This window comes from Neovison vison, chromosome 10 (assembly GCF_020171115.1).
Source record: "Neovison vison isolate M4711 chromosome 10, ASM_NN_V1, whole genome shotgun sequence".
NCBI classification, from domain to species: Eukaryota; Metazoa; Chordata; class Mammalia; order Carnivora; family Mustelidae; genus Neogale; species Neogale vison.
In genome coordinates, this window is record NC_058100.1 from 11232301 (window position 1) to 11257921 (window position 25621).

The following is a 25621-nucleotide window of genomic DNA, read 5'->3' on the forward strand; positions in this document are numbered from 1 at the left end:
CATACACACTCTCAATATTACCTTCTCACTCTTCTTGGGTTCCTTCCAAATAAAGAGTTTTCTTATGTCCAATATAATACCATATATACCAACTGCCAATGTAGTTGCTAATCTTCTCCTCACAGTACAAGGTTATCAGAGATTTCCCCACCATATCCTCATGGAAATTGCTGTGGAATCAAAAGGAGAACAGTGGGAACGGAAAGGGAAAATAGAGAAAGAAATGCTGAGAGACTATGGAAATAAACTGGGAAACAAACTGAGGGTTTCAGAGGGAAGGGGGTTTGGGGGAAGGGGTAGCAGGGTGATGGGTATTAAGGAGGACATGTGTTGTGTTGAGTGCTGGGTGTTATGCATAACTGATGAACCGCAGAACACTACATCAAAGACTAATGGTGTACTATACAGTACTATGTGGTGGCTAACTGAACATAATAAAAAACACAAGGAAAGGAAAAGAAATGTTAAATAAGTTTGGAAGAGAAAAGAAAAGCTGGGGAAATTGGTGCTCCCTCCCACCTTGAACTCACCAGACCCCTAGCCTGGCATTGTCACTGTTACACCCCATCATTCCGCACTTGCCTCCCTTGCCAGCACCAGCTTTGTTAGGACACAGGCTAAGAGGGTCTAACAAAAGCACTCACACATATAAAGATTAAATAAGATTGGCATTGATTTTTCTCTCATTCTGCAGTTCAGAAGTGGGCCCGGGGCTCAGAGCATGACTGTGCCATCCTGTTTGTGGTTTCTGAGTACGATGGGTTCAAGTTAACTGCAACGGCTCCCACCTTCACCCAACCACTGGGAAAGGTGGCAAAGGCAGGGTCCCTCATCCACCTCCTCGGTGTGCTTTTCTCCAGCTCACATCCCACTGGCCAGAAAAGGGCATGTGGCCCGACTGAGGCTGCAGGGCAGGCTGGGAGATAGTCTCTCACTATGCAGCCACGTGCTCAACTACAGGTTGGCGGACCTACAGAGGGTAAGAATTCGTCCTGCTGCACAAGGAGCCGTCTCTGTCACTCCCCTCACCCAGCCACACGCTGTGGGGCTTTTCAGTCTACTTAAGGTGGTGGCAAAGGCAGAGTCTTCAGTCTGACCCAATAAAATTCAGGTGTATAGAAGACGACATAGGACGTCGTGGCATGTGGGAGAAGGAGAACACCATGACACAGATTGAGTTGATCTGAGGAGAACAACTGAGCAGCCAAAGGCAGGATGCCAGCGTGACAGGATATTTGGGGAAACCTCTCCTTTCCATACCTTCACCACCTTTGCAATGTAATTTTACATCTACTCCCCCTCACCAAGAGGGTCCGTTTCCCTAACTTTGAACCTAGACTCCCCTCACTTTGTGCAATATACCACAGCAGAAGTGACACGGTGGGAGCCCCAAGCCCATGCCCTGGGAAGGCTTGCACACTCACCCTCTGTCTGTCGGAATACTCTGCCACCATATGAGAACAAGCCCGGGCTAGCCAGCTGAAGGACACGGGCCATGTGGAGCCAGCCCAGGCATGCCAACCGAGGCCACCCCAATCCAGCCAGGCCCCCTGCCCATGTGGCGCCTGCAGGCAGGCAGAAAAGGAATGAGGGACCCGACCTCGATCCACTGAGCCTGACCCGGATCAGCAGAACTGCTCAGCAGACCCAAGACTTATGAGCTAAGTAAATGGTTGCTAAATTTGGAATAAAAAATAAATATAGGGCACCTGGGTGGCTTAGTGGGTTAACCCTCTGCCATAGGCTCCGGTCATGATCTCAGGGTCTTGGGATCGAGCCCTACATCGGGCTCTCTGCTCAGCGGAGAGCCTGCTTCCTCCTCTCTCTCTGCCTGCCTCTCTGCCTGCTTGTGATCTCTCTCTCCCTCTCTCTCTCTCTGTCAAATAAATAAAAAAAATAAATAAAATTAAGTAAACATATAAATAAAGCCACTAAATTCGGGAGTGGCATGTTACACAGCAGTAGATCCCGATGAGATCAGGGGAGCTCAGTGCTCAACGAATAGGCTAGTGGAAAAGGAGTCAAAGCAATGGTAAAACTGCAGAAACTCCTCAGAGGGCTGTGAGGAAATCCAGGAGCGTGAACCACCAAGACCGAAGGAAACCTTTCAAGATGAGGGAAGTGGTCCTCCAGCAGGACAAGACTTGAGAGGGAGAACTTTTTAGGACACCAGGAATCACCATTGAAACGCCATTTGGGTAATGAAAACAGCAATAGAAACATGACCTTCCCATCGGCAGCAGAAATTTCAGTTCCTCCTTTTGCTTAAACTTCCACCCCTACACCTCTGTATACCTTTCAGGCGGAGGAATTTAATTCATGACCCATTCTGTACAAAAGGCACATGAAACTCCCATGACCCTAGCATTTCCTGGGAGGAAAAGTCCAGGAAGCTGCCCCTCCCACCGTGAATCCCGGACTAAATTCTGGTAGCCCATAAGTCCATGATTTCACAGCAACTCCTGCCTCTGCTTGCAACCCCGGCGGTCCTGTCATCCCGCCCTACTCCTCTTCTCTTCTTCTCCCCCCACCCCCCCACCATGGATTCCTCAAATTCTGAGACAAGGTACTTGGGAAACCAGATCTTTCTTGCTACCAGATCTCTGTAAGGAATGGCCAGAGCCTCAGCCTCACCCTCCAGGCCTCCAGCGATCTAGCTGCAAAGTCAGGGAAGCTGGCCTGCTGTTTGGATGAGTCAAAGTGTTTCTCTTTGGCCACAGTCTATCCACATGCTGTGCCTCCGTGCGCACAGACACGACAGTGTGCGCGTGCGCGGAGGGACTCCGGCTGATCGTGGACTGCAGGCGAGGCGAGCCCCTGGCTGCCGGGTTGTCACAGAGCAACAGCTGCCGGATCATGCTGGTGGAGCCTCCTCACTGATCGGAACTGGGCCGGAGCTTCCCCCTGGGGTGACAGTCACATGCAGTGAAGAAGAGCCTTTGGAGTCAGGCTTGGGTTTAAGTTACAGCCCTGCCACTTGTTAGCCATGGGGCCAGGGACTGACTTAACTTCTCAAAGCATGAGGTCCTTCCTCTATAAAATCATGTTAATGGTGATCTCTACCTTAAAAGGCTAATATAAGACTTACATGATGTTAAGTTAGGTAGAGCATCAGCTCAATGTCAGAGTCAGAGATGACACAAGGAATCCATTTGGCAGGGCCCTGGACACAGGGGGGGTCTCAACAACCATGACTGTGGGTGCCCTCCCTCCTTCATTCCCACAGCCTTACTCCCCTGGCCTGGTCAGACTCGTCTGCCTTGTCCTAGGCCTACCCTGCCTCGTCTCTGCCAGATCACCACTTGTTCTACCTGTTGGGCTTAATTCCCTCCAATCATCTCCTTCCCGGCCATGTGGGCCAAGGTCAGCCCTTGCCCTGGCCTCCCCTGGTCGACCCCATCCTGCTGGAGTTAGCCAGGCCTGGCCTGCATGTGTGAGACTGAGGCAGTCTGTTCCTCAAAATGACTCTCTCAATAAGTGGAATCAAACTACAGTGACAAATGTGGGGGGAGGGGCAAGTGCGTAAGAGGACATGGCATCTTGACAAGCATGTTCCAGGCCATAAATATGTGGCAATGGCTCTTCTCATCCAATTCTCTCGTTTTGAAACTTTCCTGGAAGGGACCTGGTATTATTAAGCATTATTACAAGACTGTCTTCTATTCACCCAGTCACACTGGGACCCACGTAGGACTGAAAACCAATGAAGAAGATTAGGTCATTCTCAGGGACCGGGGGAGGGAGGGGGAAGAAGTGGCTCCAGCGTAGACAGAAGTGGGCGGAGGGGTACCTCAAACACCCATCAAGGAGTCCCTGTGTTTGTAACAGCCTAAACCTACATTAGAGCCTACTGGTCGCCACTTAATCCATGAGCTGCATCGTAACGTTTAAAGTCTACCTTCCTAATCCCTAACCAGCCAGATGGTTGGAAAACCAGATTCCCCGGCCATGAGGAAACCACACACATGTATGAGAATGGCACAAGAGACTGCTCTTCTTGCCTAACGTCCCCCACAAAACGTGGAAACCGCTTACGTATTTGTGACTCTACAGTTGCTGGGGGTTTTGATAGGAGGCAGAGATGGCACAGATGCTTCGCTCTCATGTCCTGGGCATCCGAGCCCGTGGGGGGGGGTGCCACCTCAGCCTCAGCCCCATGGGGGCTGGTCACACCTCTGCCAACCACGCCAACGGATGCAGCCGCCCCTTTCTTGCCCGGCCCTGGCTCCGGGCAGCCCCAGCTGAAGAGGGACACTCGTGACAGCCACCCAGACACTGTAACCCACAGCGTGACTCCCCTTTCATTTGTCTCCTTGGGAATGCAGTGAGCCCAAGAACATACCAAGGGCCGAGACTTCAGACCATTTGCCGTAGGAATCCAGCCTCTCTCAGCCCATCGGCAGGGGATGATCCATGGCCGCAGCCCCCTCCAGGTTTCTCCAAACAACCCCTAGATGACTGTCCTCGCCAGACCCCTGACGGAGCCTGCAGAACGGCAGCTCTCATTCTCTCCCTCACTCGCTTTCTCCCTGTCTCTCTCTCTGTCTCTCTCGCTCTGTCTTTCCCTGTCTCTCTCAGATGCAGAGAAAGATCCCCATTCATATCACATTCTGGCTGAAAACAAAACAAAACAAGCCCATTTGCTGTCTTCTCCCTGCCTTCAGGACAGAGCCCACACTACTTAGCCCAGCATCCCAGGCCGTGGGCAGCCTATCTTTGCTTGCTGGCCACTGCTCCAAATCCCAGTGTCGAGCCCACATGACCTCCATCCCCCCCCTTCCCATCCCTGCCCCCACATTCTCCGTGTCACAAGGCCACCACTCTTCCCAGCCAGAAGCACAGTGATAAAGTTTCCCTTCCCGCTGCTAAGGGCCCTTCCCTCCGTTCTATTTCCCTTCCAGACAAATTTCTTCTCTGGTTTATTTCCCCCACTCACTCAGTATGCACTAATTGGGCACCACTGGAGCCTGAACCAGGCCCTGTGCTAGAGCCAGCTCAAAATCAGGTGGATTTTGCTCTTTAAAAAAATCACAACTGGGGGCGCCTGGGTGGCTCAGTGGGTTAAGCCGCTGCCTTCGGCTCGGGTCATGATCTCAGAGTCCTGGGATCGAGCCCCGCATCGGGCTCTCTGCTCGGCAGGGAGCCTGCTTCCTCTTCTCTCTCTGCCTACTTGTGATCTCTGTCTGTCAAATAAATAAATAAAATCTTAAAAAAAAAAATCACAACCACACAAGCCTATTGCAATATCACTGTGCTGTTGTCATTGCTGCCTCCATCGGGTAGGAATGATGGTGACACTTCGCAGCCCCCTAGGGGAGATGGCAGGGCGTGGGCTGCAGATGTCACCTCTTAGAGTTCACTCTCAAAAAGTGCGGCGTCTCCCTCTTGACCCTGTGCCAATATATCTTCTCGCCCACCAGTCTCATAAACGAAATGCTGATTGATGCGAGAAGACGGCTAGGAGACCCCATTCCTCGGAGCTACGGGTGGCTTTGTCAGGACCTCGTGGCTCAGAACTGGGTACATTATTGGAGGAGGTGGGACAAGGTCACCTGCTTGCCCAGAGCAGTCACCTCCGCCTGCCCAGACAGTATGAGAATGCATACCCTACAAAAGGTGGGGGGGGGGGCAGAGCAGCCTCTGCAAGGGAACTCTCTAGAAGCAAGTCATGAGGACGACACCTGCAGCCTGTGGTTAGCACACTAGAAAATTCTGAGTGCTTCATTTCATTTTACTTCTGGAACTTAGATAAGGTTAAACTCTATTTTGCTTTTTTCTGGCCGGGCCAGAACCCAGCTGCAACCCACGGCCACCACCATCAACCCCGTGTCTTCCACACTTCTGCTGACCCACTTGTGTTTTTAGGGGGGCCCTTGATTTAAATTTGCACTGAGTTCACATATCAAAAGGCTGGGGAGGCGAGCGCCAACACCAACCACCACAGGCAGCCGCCAGTGCTTTAAAGTGTACAAACTTTTCACATCATCATCCCATGAAATATTCAACAGGTCTCTGTGACTTACTATTGTCCCCATCACCACTTTCCAGGTGAAAAAAAGGGACCCGAGGATCCACTGACTTGTTAAGGGTTGGCACTAGTCGGGAGCAGTGAAAAGCGTTTTTCACACTCAGGACTTCCCCACAAAGAAGTCTGCTTGAGCATTTACTCCAGTCTCTGCTAAGGGCAGTGTCGCCAGGGGCATTTCTGAGGCTTCTATTCTAATGGCATGCCCTCACCCAGCCAATTCCACTGTCTTAGAGAAATAAAATCTTTGGGGTACCCCAATGTTTATAGCAGCAATGGCCACAGTCGCCAAACTATGGAAAGAACCAAGATGCCCTTCAACGGATGAATGGATAAGGAAGATGTGGTCCATATACACTATGGAGTATTATGCCTCCATCAGAAAGGACGAATACCCAACTTTTGTAGCAACATGGACGGGACTGGAAGAGATTATGCTGAGTGAAATAAGTCAAGCAGAGAGAGTCAATTATCATATGGTTTCACTCATTTGTGGAGCATAACAATAGCATGGAGGACAAGGGGCGTTAGAGAGGAGTAGGGAATTTGGGTAAATTGGAAGGGGAGGTGAACCATGAGAGACTATGGACTCTGAAAAACAGTCTGAGGGGTTTGAAGTGGCGGGGGGGTGGGAGGTTGGGGTACCAGGTGGTGGGTATTATAGAGGGCACGGCTTGCATGGAGCACTGGGTGTGGTGAAAAAATAATGAATACTGTTTTTCTGAAAATAAATAAATTGGAAAAAATAAAATAAATAAAATCTGCCTTCTCCCTGCCACAGCCACAGGCCCACACCCAGTTTCCAGCCGGCCCTTTGCAATGGGGAAGCACATTAAGGTTGAGTCTCAGTTGAGGTATTAAACGCTAAAGACATAAGGGGGGAAAAAGCAAATCTCTCTCCCAGTTCAGTCCCCTAAAGTGAGTTCTAATCTTTCCTCTGCTTTGTGTTTGACTGTAAGTGGAAATTGCCCCCAATACCGCCCACCAGTTTCCAACAAATGAGAAACAAACAGCTGAAGAAAAACTGAGGTATTTCCCAGATGAATAAAATCAGAAATGGATAAGAAGCACCAGAGTGGTTTAGCCTGACTGACATTTTCAAAGTTTTATCAAAATTATTCATCAGTTTCCTTTCAACCTCTCACCCAAATTTCACCAAATTCCCTAAAGTTCCTCACTTAGGTCACCAGCTTCTTCCACATCTTCTCACCAGCCCCCCGCGTCCTTCCTTGGTCATCCTTCGCTTGCCTGCCGTAGTTGGGCATGTTGTTTGTTTTATGGTCTAATTTAAAATACGAGGGTGACAAGGCTGTTTGACACTCATGTGTTAATGGATTATATCCTAGCAACGACAAAGGGGCATCTAACTGTATTATCAATGGGGCTTTTTTTTTCTTCCTTTGAGGCATGTTTACAATGGCTGTGTGTCTTGTTCAAGCCACAACGCTGCCCTTCCCGGCTTGTGTGACCTTGAGAAAGCCTCTTGTCCTCTCTCTAAACTCCAAGGAAAGAAACACAATAATAAATACCTGACAGAGTTCTTGAGGAGGAGAGATGAATGGACGTATGAAAACGTGTTTTGAAAACAGTAAGAGCTATAAAACATTTCTTATAGACCTCCTTTTTTGACCAATGTCACCATCTCCTTGTTTGCAAAATGGTGGCATCGAAAATACCAGGGGCATCATACAATTACTGTGAGGATTCAGTGAGATCCTACAGGGAAGGTGCCTAGCTTTATAGTTAGCCCATAATAAATGTTCAGAAATGTTAGCCAGCAGCAGCCGCCGTGCTCCTAAATGTTTGTGGTAAGGACCGCAGGTATGACCATCCCCATTTTATAGCTCAGGAAACTGAAGCTTGAAAGGTCAGGCAGACTCGGACTCCACTTGCAGCTTTAATGTCTCCTTCCTCGCTGTTATGTGTTTTTATCCACGTGGCTGTTTGGTAGCCGAAACGCGGTGGTCAGCCGGTAACCTTAGGTTTTTCTGTTTTGAAAGGATACGTGGGGAGCAGTGGGCTTCCTGTTCCTCTGGACACGTCGCTAAGGCGCCATCCAAGACCTTGCCAGCCCCGTCTGGCTTGTTTCCTCATTAGCAGCTGCAATTCAACCAGAAATTCATGAGAAATGCAAAAATCAAATAAGGAGAGTAGGAAGGAAGACAATCATGGCTTTCACTTTTAATCCTCACTTATAATCAGAAAAGAACCAAAGAGGAAAATCGTGATGAAGTTCAGTGGTGAACACTGAGACCCCAGCCGAGCCAGTACAGGGATATGGGCTAAGTCACTTTCAAAGCTTTTGAGAAACCTGCCGGTTATCTCACTGTTGAGGTCCACAAAGAAGCTGGTCCTCGCACTTGGGTGGTAGTGGGAAAAGGGAGAAAAAAAATCCTCAAACTTCTCACTAGCGCTTTGTGCATGATCTTACAGCAGGTTGTAAACTTTCTCCCAGTAAGAAGAATACGGTTCCTCGGGAAAGCCTCTTACCATCCAGCTTTAACTTGTCCAAAAAGAATGGAGGTTGGGGGAAGACTTTAAATCTTCAGCCAAGAGCACCAGTTGCAGAATTAAAAAGCTGGGCACACAATCATCTTAAGTCACGTCGGAGGAAACTTAAATAGCACACATCAGCAGAAAAGAATGGGGGAACCTCCAGCACACTGACTTCATTGATACCCCATTTATCAGCAATTACGGACTCCATTAAAGGCTGAGTTTACAGCAGAAAGAGAAGCAGAGCCTAAAATATGTCCCAGCAGATGGACGGAGAGTGTCGGTGATGCCGTATTTCAAAGCCATCTGCAACGTTGTTATCGTGGAACGTGGAGTCAGAAAGGCAGCAAAAATACAGCGGCCCCAGAGCCAGCCCATGATTTACTTGACCTTTGGATGGGTAGAACTGACAGCAGAAACCTCATTAATTCCTCAGGTCACTCTGGAAGACATTAATTTGGTTTGGACTCGACGAGAGGAGATTTTCCAGACATACACTAGGAATTATGAAATCTCCATGGCCGGAGAAAGTATGTCCAAATCACTTTTTGCATAAATCAAGCTGACTTTCTGAAGAAGGATAATATGCTTAATCAAGGGAGTTATGGAATTTCTTGTGCTTATTAGACAGAAAATATAACAAGTTTTTATTTGGTTATCAGTTCTGGGAGAGAGGGTTTTTTTTTTTTTTTTCCTCTTTTAAACTGAAGTCTTCTGACAGAGTGGAGGAGATCCTTTGTAAGTGCTGGAAGAAACTAGACATGTAAATAATTTGTTCACACAAAAAATAACTTGGCTTGGCTTTTCTCTTTCTTTCCCTTATTAAGTGGGCACATGGGTCATGTGGGCATCTCTGTAGAGCAACCCCCCAAACATGCCAGCTCACTTCCCCCGCCACCTGCCTTCCCTCTTTAGCTAGAGCTTTCGTGGTACAGGACACATACCTATAAATAACAATCATGGGTGACTTGGTGATTTTATCCCGTATATTTTGGTGGCCTGGGCCAAAATTAAGAAGTCTGAGATCAAGGCAACTTGGGTTGAGACACAAAGTGTAGAAGCCCAACGAGAAAAACCTCTCTCCTTTCTCTCCAAGTCTGTGCAAACCTATCCACCCATACACACAGACACACAAAAAAAGGACAAAAAAACAACTGAAGTTCTCCGGTCCCCAAAGGGAATCCTTTCCAGTGGCATGTAGTTTAATGATTTTTAAGCTCTATGACTTTCCCAGAAATGCTGCTTCTTTGTTTCATTGTTCACTGAGGAAGAAAAAGGTGTGGAGTCCTTGTGGGGAGTGTGGGGGATAATTAAACAGAGAACAAAGCATCCAGTTGGGTGATTTATATCCATTCATTTTAGGGACAGTGACAGACAGACCAAGTTATTCAAAATGGTCAGGAGAGAGAGAGAGATTGAGATTGAAATGCTGCTGGACAATGGGCTTATACCCAAGTGTCTGATGCATAAGCCACAAGCCCCCTTCTTGGTGATTTGCTCCCTCGTAGAAGTTGCATTCATCACGTTTAGAACAAGGTTATCTCTGGCTGAAGAGAACATGCATTAGGATGTTTTACTCATTCAACACTGAGCACTCCCTATCAACAACCGTCTGCCTAAAGGGGACCAGGAGAACAAGAATTAATCACAGGAAGACAATTTAAGGGAGCTGGGCTATAAAACGGAATTCATTAGTAACCATAAACTATCACTACTTTAACCTGCCTTTCCCTTAGAGCCTGCTTCGTCTGCTGAGGGACTGCACCAGCTTGCTCACCTGACAGCCTAAAGCCATCCCCATCCCCTTGACCTCCGTTCCTCTTCCTCCTGGGGACAGAAAGAACAGAGAACTTGCCACTGCCAGGAAGGAGGCCAGTGTCTTGGGCCACGAAACTCCTGAACAAATATCAAGCCAAAGCCTAGAAGAACCCAAGTGGGACAGAAGTCCTGACATCCAAGGTCCCTTGCTCATCCCATCTGCTGACCTGGAGCTGATCTGGAGCTGCAAGCTCTTTTTATAGGAGACTGTCCACATATAAGGCATAAAAACATCCTGGTCACAAACAGGTTCTGGATTTCATAGACCAGAACAAAGCAGAATCTCAAAGAGATATTTGCACACCAGAGTTCGTAGCCTCATCACTCCCAAAGACAAAGATGTGAAAGGAACCCAAGTGCCAGTCAATGCATAGAGGGATACCAAAGTGTGGCATATACATGCAATGCAACATTGATCAGCCTTTAAAGAGAAGGAAATCATGTCTCCTGCTACATCACAGCTAAAGTTGGAGGATGCTCTGCTAAGTAAAATAAGCCAGTGATTAAAGAATATATACTGTATGATTCCACCTATATGGAGGCCCCAAACAAACAAATGTATAGAGACAGAAAGTAGCATGGTGGTTGCCAGAGGCTGTAGGCAAGGGATGTGAAGCAGTTGTTGCTTAATGGGTACAGTTTGAAAAGATGAAAGTGTCGTTGCCTGACAATGTGAATATACTCAACGCTACTGAGCTGTACACCTAGAAATAGTTAAGATGGTAAATTTTATGTTATGTGTTTTTTAAACAAAAAGAAACAGAGCATGCATAACTCATCATATGTGTATAAATCATGTTCATATTTTGATGTTGCAGCTAAATTGATTTTTTTTTTTTACTTTACTGTCTATTGTTAACACTCCCCCATGATAGGACGTATTTTTCCGCAACCATATTTCAGTGGCGCATAAGACTCCATTGTTTAAGTGATCCCTTATGATTGGACATTGAGGTTAACTCCCAGTCTGATTAACATAACTCCCAGTGATGATTACAAATAAATCATGATTAATTCTACTTTTACATAATTTCTAAATTCCATTCCATAATTTCTAAATTCCTTTTACATAATTTCTAAATTGTCTTCCTTATAGTATGTCTTTATTTTCTTTAGCAGTTATGACAATATTGGTGTAGAATGTAAGATATTTTTGCTTCAGAATCCCTTTGATGCTGAGACTGTATGTGTGCAATTTACAGGGGAAGGAGGAAAATTGAGGGAGATCAAATCAATCTTTTAAAGAAGTAAAAACTCCCCATTTGAAAACAGTGAAGATTTCAGGGTAAGGATCATCAGAACTGGGCTCTGACAAATTGTCCCTTTCCTAGGGAGCCTCAGTGAGGAGAACATAAACAAGCAAACACAACTCATGCTACTCAGCAGAACACTCACTGTCCTTGATGCATCCAGGATCAAACTTCAGACCATCTGTACCCAGACCACATCCTGCAGGCTTTTCCTATAGAATAGAATTACTTACTAAGACCTTGCTCCCCATGTAAAGTAATTAACACCATTGCTTTAGGGTCTGTGTCATCACTCCCAGGTGATCAATGGGACAGCTGAGCCCGGAGAGGTTAAATAACTTGTCTGGAGTCACAGTGAACAGTGGCAAAGTCAAGATTCAAACCCAAACTTTCTATGCTTCCGACTGCTGTCCCCAGCAAATGATATGACATGGCCATATGGAATATTGTGGTTGATCACAGAACTCTAGGCACAAAGGAACAAAGGAACATTTTATTTGTAGTATCCGCTGGCTCCCAATTTTCTTTATCTCTAAAGAGGCCAATACTACTTACCCAGGAAAGACTAAGAGACCAGTTTCAGAGAAGGCTTCCTGCTGCCTGTCCCACTCGTCTCTTCCCCATGCCAGATGAACCCAAGTCATTACGAACAGTCTTTCTGAAGAAGGGTGAGAGAGTATTTCTGAAGGAAGTTAAATAACTGCAATTAAGAATGCTCTATTTTAGGAGGAAGTGAGGCTGAAGATCATATTTCCATATGGCGGTTGCATGTGTTTATTAATGGAAAAGACTATTGAAAAGCCGCTGTTACCACAGGAGAGTTATCTTGTGCTAAGTTCCTGGGATCCAGACACAGGCTTTTCTAGCAGCCTGGTTCTCTGCAATCGTTTGTGGCCACTCTCAAAGACTTGGTCCTCAGAATTCTCCTCCCAGAATGGCTGTTTCTGTAATGTGAGTCCTGACAAGATGACTCACTGGGGCCATGTTAACTTTTATCTTCATCTGTTTTTAACAGTAATTAGGCCAGAGTGATTTTGGGGGCAGCACATGAGTCAAATTTCCAATCACTCCCTGTGCTGGAAATCCTGGTGGTTATTATTGGCATTTTGCGACCATATTATTCACATGAGCTTGGAATGGTGCTGTGTAAGGTATCTGGTCAGGCGATTAGGGGGTGCATTGGTTTCTTTTATTTCAGTCCGTTCAGATCAAAGGCCTGCCAGAATCCATCCCCAGACTCCTTGCTCTAACCCAACTGTGGCTGCTGCCATGTAGATAAATCCCTAAAGACAGAAAAACCAGCCATTTGCAATCTTCTTTCTTACTATTGCTAAATTCCACACGGTTTCCAATATTCATCTGGAGGGTATGTAAGGCTTGGAGGGGTTTTAAGCTTTTGAAGGCATAGAGGATGTGCAAACTATTAATTTGTTAATTATTATAACCGTGTGGGACAACGCCAGATTCCAAGTCCCCACTCTAAAGGCCACACCCTCATTTTTGGCAAAATATTCACCACATTTCCTGCTGCCTTAATCCCTGCACAAAGCTGCATGGCTGAGCATGACTTTCTCTCCCCTCACAGTCCTACTTTAAAATTCTCAAATGTGGGCTTGGCTAAATATTCATCTCTGAATCCAATTCACTCTAGTTCATATATATATATATATATATATATATATATATATAAATATATGTAAAATTCCAACACATTCTGTCTCCTTGGAACCCTGCTTTTCCAAGTCCCCAGATGTAACTGAACTTAAAATATTACAAAGCAACCACTTGACCGACCCATTGAACCCCCAGCACCATGACCCAGGATAGCCATGAGGGAGAAAAGAAATTGGCCTGGAGCCTGGACTCATGCTTAGCTTTACAAAATAAGCAAATAGTAAGCTGCAAGTAGTAAGTAAAAGAAGCGAGTAGTAAGTAAAATGGGTGAAGACACGCTTAGCAGAAAGGAAGGGTTGTTTACGGATTCTACAAAGGGCAAGAAAGGAGGTAGACGTGGGCTAAAGAAAATATAAACAATGAATAAAAATGCAAAAGACGAAACCAGGACTCCCTTATCACACAGATTTGGAGTTGGTTAATCCTGGGTCTCACAGGATTTAATCCCTTGCTCAGGGATTTGCTTCAGGAAATATTCCCCCTGCATCACTTTAAAGAGTAAAGTAAAAAAGAAAAAAAAAAAAGAAGAAAGAAATATCGACATCTACAGAAATGATAAACTCTTGTGGTTCATCAGAACATGGGTTACTTCCGGGAGCAAGAGGTACACAAAGCATTTTAAATGTTTTTATCACCATACATTTCTTAAGCCAGTGATGGGTACCTTGATATTTGTATTTATCCCTTTTTGAATGTCCAAAGGATTTCATAGAAACTTCCAGATAAACAAATAAGGAAAAGAAACATCACATAAACCCGGTCCTTGAAACCTCCATCAGGGAACCCCAGGCCTGGTTTCATCAGTGTGAACATGTGCTGGTACATGGGGTCTCAACTCAGAAGGGTCCTACCCTAGGTCTCATGCTCTGCTGTCACAGCCTAAAATTCTTCACAGATATTTAACAAGGATCCCATACTTTCAATCTCCACTGAGCCCTGCAAATCAGATCGCCAGGCCCAGGCAGTGCTTACTGGATCAACTCAAGAACCTTTCTGTTTCAAGTTACACACACAGTACTCAAGCCCAGGAATGAGGAGGATACTCTGGCCACCTTTCCTTTAGAAATGGTAAATCTCCTCCACTTTGACCTGGTAGAAACTCCTCCAGATATCTCAGATCTTCTCTCTCTCATCTTCTCCTTATCTTCTCCCCAAAACCAAAGACAAGATGCAGAGGGGGAAAAAGGAATGGTCAGGGTGGGGTGGTGATTCTAAGGATTGGCGGGAGGAAGTAGCACAAGATCTGCTTCCATTCCCCGCTTAGCACCAAACAAGAGGGAAGTGGCTTCCATTTATCTCTGCTCTTCACCCAAAGTCACTCTTTTTTTTTTTGTAATTTTGATTTGCATTTAATTTACTAAATAAGGACAAAAGAGCTCTCCCCTACAATTACTGATAAGGAATGTTTTGTCTCAGAAAATGATTACCGAGCACCTATTAGATGTAGGTACTGTATCAGGCCCTATGGGACATGAAGATGAAAAGTCAGGGTCCCCAGCTAGCTAAGATTTAAGTCTACTGAAAAGATAAGAACGCAAACAAACAATTTTAAGACTGAGACCCAGGACCAACTCCAATCAGTGTGAGATAGTATAAATGTAATAATACAGTCCTGGAGATAGGTACTAAGTGCTGTAGAAACAAAAGAGAAATACCAGCATCTACCTTGGTGGGAAGGAGGCCTCATGAAAGGTGTCAGGAAGTGGTGGTGTGGAGAAAAGCATTTCAGACATCAGAAAAACAGGATGTGTATAGAAACATAGAAGATGGTATGATATATTTATTTGGAAGACTGCTGTCCATCCATTAATCCTTTCTTTATAAATCAAGTGCAAGACATCGTGCTTAAAAGTAAATTCAAGGGAGATGATGGTAGAAGAAGTTGAACAGGTAGGAAGAGGCTAGATCATGAAGAAAAGGTTAGGTTTTATTTTATTGATAGAGGAATCATTGAGGAGTTAGAGCTGAAAAGTAAAGTAAGACTTGCTTGTGGGGTGCCTGGGTGGCTCACTTGTGAGGTTGAGCCTCACATGGGGCTCCACACTGAGCTTGGAATCTACTTGAGATTCTCTCCCTCTTCCTCTCCCTCCCCTTCTGCCCCTCCCCTCACTCGTGCTCACTTTCTCTCTCTCCTTTCTCTCTTTCTCAAATAAATAAATAAATAAAAATCTTTTTTTTAAAGTTAAGTTTTTTTTGTTGAAAAGAAAACTCTGGCTTTTGGAGATAATTTCCAGGAAGGTGAATAAAAGTCTTAGATCAGTGAGAAGGAGGTTATTGTAAACTTCCTGCTTCTATATAAATTAAGGCAATAACGAAAGGTAGGAGAGAGGTTTTAAGAGAGCTTACTGGGCTTAAAAATGGGTAGGAGTGAGGAAAAAGAAGAATTTAGTGTAGCTCTCAGGTTTCTATTGTGAGCAATTGATGAAAGGTAGCATCATTCGCTAAATGATGGAGTCCAAGAAGGAAAATGGGTTCAGGGAGCAGAATATGAAGTGTTTGGATTTAATGTTGTTGAGTTAGAGACATCTATGGAAATCCCATGGAAATCTGACAAGAGAGATTTTAATCTGAAGATGGACTGGGGAGTCATTCATGCTCAGGGAATTATTGGAGCCATAGTCCTGGATTGCCTTCACAGGAACAAGGAAAGGTATGTAGTGAGAGAAGTGGCCTGATGATAGGAACCATAGAGGTAAAGTTAAATCTGTAAGAGAGACTGAACAGAACTACCAAAAATAAAAAATTAACCAAGAAAGAGTGACATTATAAAACCAAGTTTTAAGATGAAGAAAGTTATTAGCAATGATAATATAGGCAATAAGCCAAGAAAAAAAGTTCTATATCTGCAGAAAATCAAATTTTAACAACTAGAGGATTTTTTTGATTACCTCAATATAGTTTGAGTGGAGTAGTGAGATCGTTTTGGAGGACTTTCCAGAATATGTCTGGCATTTATCTTAAAGTCTTACCAATGTATTCATAACCTTGTTCATCCTCACTTAGTACCTAGAGAAGATGGACATAATTTAGCAGTTATCATAAATCCAAACTCCAGATCTAACACAGGTTCTATTTACCCCCTTTTTAAAGGCATTCCATCACGGGGCTTACAAAACAGATGATAAGACTCAAGGCTTTGGATGAGATTATGGAAACAAAGGCCCAAAGCCTCAACACCTCCCTTTCTTACTTAGAAAATCACACAGAAATCCTCTTGATTTGTTATTTAGATAAATGGATTACTCTTCCAGGTCACTCTCCCCAAACAAAACTAAATTATTTCAGTAATTTCTAAAAGGAAACCCCACTGGAACTGTGTGTACATCACAATTCCATTTATAGATATGTCCTGCCACCCAGCTACAAGCAAAAAGCCAGGTCTGGCAAAAATTGAAGTAGGAATGGTTTGGAGTTTAGTCTTTCCAAGGGAGAGGGTGCTTGTGTTTTTTTGTCTACATTAGGAACACAGCAGCATCTCTTAGCTTCACAGAGAGGGGAGCCATCCTATTCACTATGGCAGGCTCAAGGTATCAATGACTGCAATCCTTATTCTCCCATGAAAGTGATCTGTCTAGGGCAAATCCAGTCCACTCACTGATGGGTCCAACACTTATCACCCAACTCATTAGAGCATGATCAAAGTTGAGCAACTCTACACATTAAGTCCTGCCAGGCTTAGAAGTAAGGTGTTATTAACAGCTTCCTATAGTTTTATCAGCAAAATCTGGAAAGAAATAGTAAAAACCTTATGACAATAATGTAGGAAATAGAGAGAAAGACCAAAGTCTAAGAACAAAAGGAACATGAAGGACACCAGAATGAGGTCACACTCAGGAAATCTAATCTTTCCTGGTAAACCCAATATACTAGGGGTGGGCATATTTGCTGCAGGTTACTGAAATATAAAATCATGTCACTTACAGAATGGATCTTTCATTCAGGACTTCCAGTTTTCTTAAGTTACAACCTTACTACATAACTTTATCATCTCTATCTGAGACACACAAAACAGCTTTACTTCAGCAGACAATCATTTAAAATATTGGCCAAGTTTTTAACTGAATTAGCTAGGCAGCTTAAAGAAAACCACTAATAGCATTTTGTTGGGTCGATTGATAACATGGAAACTCAAGTTAAATAAAGCACAACGTTTAAGATCAATTTATTTAATATTTTTTAGCTGAATTGGATCTATTCAAAATAATCAATTCACCAATACTATGTACACACTGAGAAATATCATAGTTCCCACCAATCAGCACAGGGAACAGGGGAAGAACAAGCCTGCAAAAATGGAATGTAAGTTGAAGTTTCCTCAAATAAATTCTAATTTTTTTTCAATTTATATCAGCTATAATTGATTAGCCTGCATAGCTAATCAATTCAAACATTTAAGGGAGGACTGAACCACCCAAAAGTGATATTTGGTTTTGTAAGAAATGGTAGCAGTTTTCTTTTACCAAAATCCAGCAGTAATTTAAATACAACAAGTTGACTTTTGCTTCCAGTTAAGATGGAGTAACAAGGACTGGATATGCCCTTCCACATAAAACAAAAATAAAGAAAACAAAAGACATGAAACAATAATTTTTGAAACACTGAGCATCATACAATAAAGGAAAATGATCTCTGAAACAAGAAAGTGAGCTCAGCAACTACTCAGCTTACTTCCTGGAAGGAGTTTCCAGGCTGCAGCATGAGGAAGGGAAAACCATGTGCACACTATGTCCCCCATTCTGTCTCCCTGGGTCAAGGATTTGTGGCTCAGAGTCTGCAGAGGCCAAGGCATCCTTATTTTGCTGAGGTTAAAAAATCTGCAACTAAATAAAACAGTGAGCATGTTAAATAGAAACGTGGGCAATGTGAAGAAAATACAATTCAAACTTCTAGAGATGAAAACTATAATGCCTGAGATTTTAAAAATACAGTAGTGAAATTAAGCATTTCAGAAGTCTTTCCAGAAGAAAAAGTTAATGAACTTGAACACCTAGCAACAGAATGAAACACAGGGAAAAATAACTAAAGAGAAATGAACTGAGGATCAGTGAGCTGTGCATCAACTTTCAGGAGCCACATAGATGTGTAATTTGAGTCACAAAGAGAGGAATAAGGTGAGACCAAATAAATATTTGAAAAACCAATAACCAAAATCTCCAAATCTGATGAAAACTACAAACTAACAAATCCAAAAAGCTCAATGAGCCTTAGGCACGAGAACGATTTACAAAAAAAAAAAAAAAAGAGAGAGAGAGACATCAGATTTCTCATTAGAAACCATTCATACCAGATGAGACTGAGCTATATATTTAAATCACTGAAAGAAAAATATTGTCAACCTAGAATTCTGTATACAGCAAAACTATTTTTTAAGACTAAAGGTAAAATAAAAACTTGTTTAGGCACACAAAAGCTGAAAGAATTCCTCACACCACAGTTTTCCTTTGGCATTTTCACACAGAAGGAAAACAAAACCAGATGCACAAAGAAATGAAGAACACCAGAAATGATAATTGCATTGAAAATATGAAAGCCTTTTATTCTTTTTTTATTTTTATCATCATTCACCATTACACTATAAAAATAAATGCCTCCCAGAAAACTTTAGAGAATACTAATAATATTAAATCTATTAGTAGAAGGGAGTAAGAAATGATTGAGGTGACAATTAGAAATCCAGCCTTAAACTTCTAAACACTGATGATATAAATATGCCATTGGATCAGAGAAACTTGTATATCTTAGTGGTGAACATTTTCATAATTGAATTAGGTAGTTAAAGCAGGGCTAATCAAAGAAAATGTGAAGACATCAATCATTATATAAAATAACGATTGAAAAATATTACTTTGTCAACTCAATTTTCTACAGTTGTCCTTCACTTACTCTTTGTTCCAACCATATCACACTTGCTTCCCCCTACTCTGGCAGACTTGGCCTCATTATAGACTTTCTCCACTTTTTCATAGCCTGCTAGACTATTAGTTCCTTGTTGGCAAAGATTCTGCCACCATCTTATTCTAACACCTAATACAGAGACTGACCCAGAGCTCATAAATGCAAAAAAAAAAAAAAAAAGATGATAATGAGAGAGAGATGCAAACCTAATGCTAAATGTATGCTATTGTGGTTTAAAATGCACGCTTTCGGAGAAAGACAAATATCATATGATCTCCCTGATATGAGGAAGTGGTGATGCAACATGGGGGCTTAAGTGGGTAGGAGAAGAATCCATGAAACAAGATGGGATAGGGAGGGAGACAAACCATAAGTGACTCTTAATCTCACGAAACAAACTGTGGGTTGCTGGGGGGAGGGGGGTTGGGAGAAGGGGGGGTAGGGTTATGGACATTGGGGAGGGTATGTGCTTTTGGGTAAATTGGAAGGGGAGATGAACCATGAGAGACTATGGACTCTGAAAAACAATCTGAGGGGTTTGAAGTGGCGGGGGGTTGGGAGGTTGGGGTACCAGGTGGTGGGTATTATCGAGGGCACAGCTTACATGGAGCACTGGGTGTGGTGAAAAAATAATGAATACTGTTTTTCTGAAAATAAATAAATTGGAAAAAAAATAAAAAATAAAAAAATAAAAAAAATAAAAAAATAAAATTCACGCTTTCTCAGGGCACCTCATTGGTGTGGTTGGTAGAGCATGAGACTCTTGATCTCAGGGTTATGAGTTAGAGTCCCACACTGGGTGTAAACATTACTTAAAATAAAATCTTTGTAAAAACTAAAATAAAATTCACAGTTTTTCTTAAGTATGGACTTATTAGATAAGGCAAAACAAAGATTTTTAATCATGGGAAATGGTTATGTATTTATACATCTGGTCACTATCACTCTTCAACTTTCCTATTGCTTATTTGTGTTCTGAAAGACTTACTTGATGGCCACAGAGTGTCTTGGACTGTTTTCTCATGTGCCCTACATTCTGCCCCAAGCCAGAACATACTAATTCACCCCAAACAGAAATTATTCCTTAGCTTTTGTTTTGGTTTGCTTTTAATTTTTCTTTTCATCTCTGTGTATATATGTGTGTGTTTAGATATGTAAACTTATATATAGTAATGTAAGGCAAATTGCACTTTTCACATGTTAACAACTCAGAAATCAGGATGTATTATACAATCAAAGAGTCTTAGATTAATTGAGATACAGCAATCCTTGAGGCACACCATGAAAAATGGTAGCCTTCTGTTCCGCACCACCCTATACCTGAAGTCTACTCTCCTTACGCAACCACTTTTTACTTTTTACTTTTTAAAGATTTATTTATTTTCAGAGAGAAAGAGAGAGAGAGAGAATGTCCATGTACATGAGCGAGGGGAAGGGGCAGAAAGAGAGGGAGAGGATCTCAAGCAGACTTCCCACTGAGTGCAGAGCCAGGGGCAGGACTCAAACTCAGTACCTTGAGTTCATGACCTGAGACAAGGTCAAGATTTGACCTTCATCTCAGGGTCCTGGGATCAAACCCTGCCTAGGGTTCCATGCTCAGCACAGAGTCTGCTTGTCCCTCTCATTTCCCCTCTGCTCCTCCTCACCTCCACTTTCTCTCTCTCTCTCTCAAATAATAAATAAAATCTTAAGAAATAAAAAAAGAGTTGTATACTTAATCAACTCAGCCACCCAGGCACCCCAAATTTTTAAATGTTCCTATAGATAATTACTTATATGTTTTCACAAACATACTCATGTGGATATTGTTTTATTCTCCACTTTAGGCCTTTATCTACTTTCATTCTACAATAGAAGAAGGTATTTCATCTCTCTTAACCATCATCACCACCCCCTTCACTTGCCAACTCACTCTTCCTCTCCCAATATAATTGTGGTATACAAGATTCTAAAACATCCCCCAAGATTTTTTTACCCATGCTATACATACCTGACGTAATTCCCAGGACTGTGAGAAATTATATATTTTACTCCTATAATTACATTATGTTCTATGGCATAGGTGACCTTAAATTAAGATAGATTATCTAAGGGGTTCTGACTTAATCACATGAGCCCTTTAGAAGTACAGAGTTTTCTCCAGCCAAGAGCAGAAGAGGGAGACAGATATACTCCAGCTATCCTGGAAGAAAGCAAACACCCATGTTGTGAAGTGGTGGTGGGAAGGTGGGAGGTATGAGAGCTGAGAACAGTCCTGAGCCAAGGTCTAGCAGAAAAACAAGGACTTCAGCCCTAGAGCCACTAGAAAATTAATTCTACCAGCCATCTGAATAAACTTTTAATTGGTTTCTTCCCGAGATCCTCCAAAAAGGAACACAGGCCAGTGGACACCCCAACTTAGGTCTTGTGAGACAATGAGGCGAGAAACCAGTTACTCTGTGCCTGAATATTTGACCTATGTAATTGTAAGCTAATAAATGGGTATTGTTTTAGACTACTGAATCTGGAGCACCTGTAAGGATGGCCATTCTTAAAAATAAAAAGTGTTGGTGAAGACGTAGAGAAATTTAAATAAGAAACTAATTCTGTAGTTATACCACATTTTCTCATTATACCAATATTTAGCTTTTATATTATTATGAATATATTAATATTGTTTACAGGTGAGCCATTTAGTACACCATAATTATATTTCATTTCTGAATAATTATGTTTCCCTGGAATTAATAATTACTTAATTTTTTTCCCTTAGAATGTTGTGTATTTATCACTAATTCTCCTTAAAATTGTCAGTTTGTTCAGACAAACATATTAGGTCATCTATTAGTTTCACATTTTTTGCCAAAGATCACCCTTCTGGAGTCTTCTAACCTTCTGTTCAATCTGGACTGATTGCTTTAATGTTGAATCTCCCTTCACCATTATGCTAGAATGCCCTCTCTCCCACATTTCCTGAATTCCTTGTTTGCTTTCTTGGGTTTCTCATTTCTAATAACTTCCTGTGAAAAGGAGCTTGAAGATCATTTTTTTTCCTTTTTTCTTTTTTCTTTTTTTCTTTTTAATTGTGGGTGAGAACAGTTAACATGAAATCTACTCTCTTAAATTTGTAACTGTGCAATACACTATTGATAACTATGGGAACAATTTTGTATTGCAGATCTGTAAACTTATCTTGCACAACTAAAACCCTATACTCAGGGTGCCTAGGTGGTTCAGTCATTAAGTGTCTACCTACAGTTCAGATCATGAACCCAGAGTCCTGGGATTAAGGCCTGTATCAGGCTCCTTGCCTGGTGAGGGGCCTGCCTCTTCATCTCCACCTGCTCGTGTTCCCTCTCTCTCTGTGTCTCTCTCTGTAAAAAAAAAAAAAAAAAAAAAAACCTAAAACCCTATACCCATTGAACAGCAACTCCCCATTCCCCCACCCCTAGCCCCTGGCAACTACATTTCTACTCTCTGCCTCCATGTGTTTGACTCTTTAAATACATTATATAAGTGGAATCATGCAGTATTTGCCATTCTGTTTTCACTTTAAAAAGTTCTGAATTTCATCCATTTCATTGCATATGGCAGAATTTCCCTTTTTAAAGGTGTATAATACTCCATGGTATGTATATTCCATAGGAAAATACAAACCAAAACCACCATGTGATATCACTTCACACCTGTTAGGATGATGTTTTAGTCTACTGGGCTGCTATAACAAAGTACTATAGATTGAGCAGAGTTTAAACCATCAAAATTCATTTCTCACAGACCTGGAGGCTGAGAAGTCCAAAATCAAGGTGCTGAGACATCTAGTATCTGATGAGAGTCCACTTCCTGGATTGCAGATGGCTATATCTCATTGTATCCTCAGATGGCAGAGAACACAGATACCATGTATCCTTCCCCTTTTACAAGGCCTTTAATCCCTTTCAGGAGAATTCTACCTTCATAATCCAATTATATCCCAAAGACTCCACTTCCAATCCATACTTTATATCCAAAGTATGTTATCACATTGGGGTTTAGGCTTCAACATATGAATTGAGGGGAGACACAAACATTCAGTGCATAGAAGAGGGTTATTATTTTAAAACATACATTCTTACCAACAGCATACAAGGATTCCAGCTTCTCCACATCCTCACCAAAATTTGTTATTGTCTGTTTTGTTTTGCAATAATGACCATCCTAAGAGGGGTGATATCTTATTGTAGTTTTGATCTGCATTTCCCTGATGATTAGTGATGTTGACCATTTTTTCGTGTAACTGTTGACCATCTGTATGTCTTCTTCAGAGAAACATCTATTCAAGGAGATGCCAGCTCACACCTGTCAGAATGGCCATTATAAAAAATGAAAACAAGTAAGTGTTGGTGCAGATGTGGAGAAATTGCAGTCCTTACACACTGTAGGTAGGAATATAAAATGATGCAGTCACCTTGAAAAAGAGTATGGAGATTCTTCAAAAAATTAAAAATAGAAATACCTTATGATTCAGCCATTCCACTTCTGGGTATTTATCCAAAAGAATTGAAACCAGGACTAGGAAGAGTTATTTGGACTCCTATATGTATTGCAGTATTATTCACGATAATCAGTATGTGGAATCCATCTAAATATCCATCAATGGATGACAGGTAAATAAAATGTGGAGATAATTTTTTGAGACTTTCCATGTCCTTATAGTGCATTCATACTGGGATGATAGTTTGGCTGGGTGTAGAATTCTGTGTCTGTGCTTCTTCATTATGCTCTGGCTTCCTGTTTGCTTTTGAGAAGCAAAATGATGCCATAACTCTGGGTAGAATATTATTAAATATTATAATATATTGATATATATAAATATATATTAAATATTATAATGTATATATAATATATAAATATATAAAATACTATTAAAGTAGAATATTATTCTTCCATCATAATCTGATTTTATGTATTTCTGAGGATATTTTAGAGTTTTTTTAATTTTTTTTATTTTTTAATAAACATATAGTGTATTATTAGCCCCAGGGATACAGGTCTGTGAATTGCCAGGTTTACACACTTCACAGTACTCACCATAGCACATACCCTCCCCAATGTCCCTCCCCCACTCCCTCCAGCCCCCCTCAGTTTGTTTTGTGACATTAAGAGTTTCTTATGGTTTGTCTCCCTCCCAATCTCATCTTGTTTCATTTATTCTTTTCTGACCCCTCAAACCCCCCATGTTGCATCTCCACTTCCTCATATCAGGGAGATCATATGACAGTTGTCTTTCTCTGATTGACTTATTTGGCTAAGCATAATACCCTCTAGTTCCATCTACATCGTCGCAAATGGCAAGATTTCATTTCTCTGATGGCTGCATAGTATTCCATTGTATATATATACCACATCTTCTTTATCCATTCATCTGTTGATGGACACCTAGGTTCTTTCCATAGTTTGGCCAATGTGGACATTGCTGCTATAAACATTCAGGTCATGTGTCCCTTCGGATCACTACGTTTGTATCTTTAGGGTAAATACCCACTAGCGCATTTTCTGGGTCATAAGGTAGCTCTATTTTCAACTTTTTGAAGAACTTCCATGCTGTTTTCCAGAGTGACTGCACCAGCTTGCATTCCCACCAACAGTGTAGGAGGGTTCCCCTTTCTCCGCATCCTCGCCAGCATCTGTCATTTCCTGACTTGTTGATTTTAGCCATTCTGACTGGTGTGAGTTGGTATCTCATTGTGGTTTTGATTTGTATTTCCCTGATGCCAAGTGATGTGGAGCATTTTTTCATGTGTCTGTTGGCCATCTGGATGTCTTCTTTGCAGAAATGTCTGTTCATGTCCTCTGCCCATTTCTCTCTTTTTTTTCTTTTTTAATAATTTTTATTTATTTTTTAAATTAATTTATATATTTTCAGCATATCAGTATTCATTATTTTTTCACCACACCCAGTGCTCCATGCAATCTGTGCCCTCTATAATACCCACCATCTGGTACCCCAACCTCCCATCCCCCCGCCACTTCAAACCCCTCAGATTGTCTGCCCATTTCTTGATTGGATTATTTGTTCTTTGGATGTTGAGTTTGCTAAGCTCACTATAGATTCTGGATACTGGCCCTTTATCTGATATGTCGTTTGCAAATATCTTCTCCCATTCTGTCAGTTGTCTTTTGGTTTTGTTAACTGTTTCCTTGCTGTGCAAAAGCTTTTGAGAGAGATTTATTTTTAAGTATGCTTTGGGTTGCTTGCATTGTCTTTCTTTCCTCTGACTTCCCATTTGTGGTTGTTGTTGTTGTTATAATTATAGTCTCTATTTTCATCTTAGAGGCTTTTCTCAAATACCTGTTGATCCTTGATTATTCATTCCTATTTAAGAGTAAAATAGTAATATTACTTAGAAGCATTTTTGTTCAGAAGTCTTCTCAGTTGTGAGCTGTATTATACAGAGGGAGACCTGGTTATTCCTTGGGGAACTTTTAATAGATTATGTCTTTA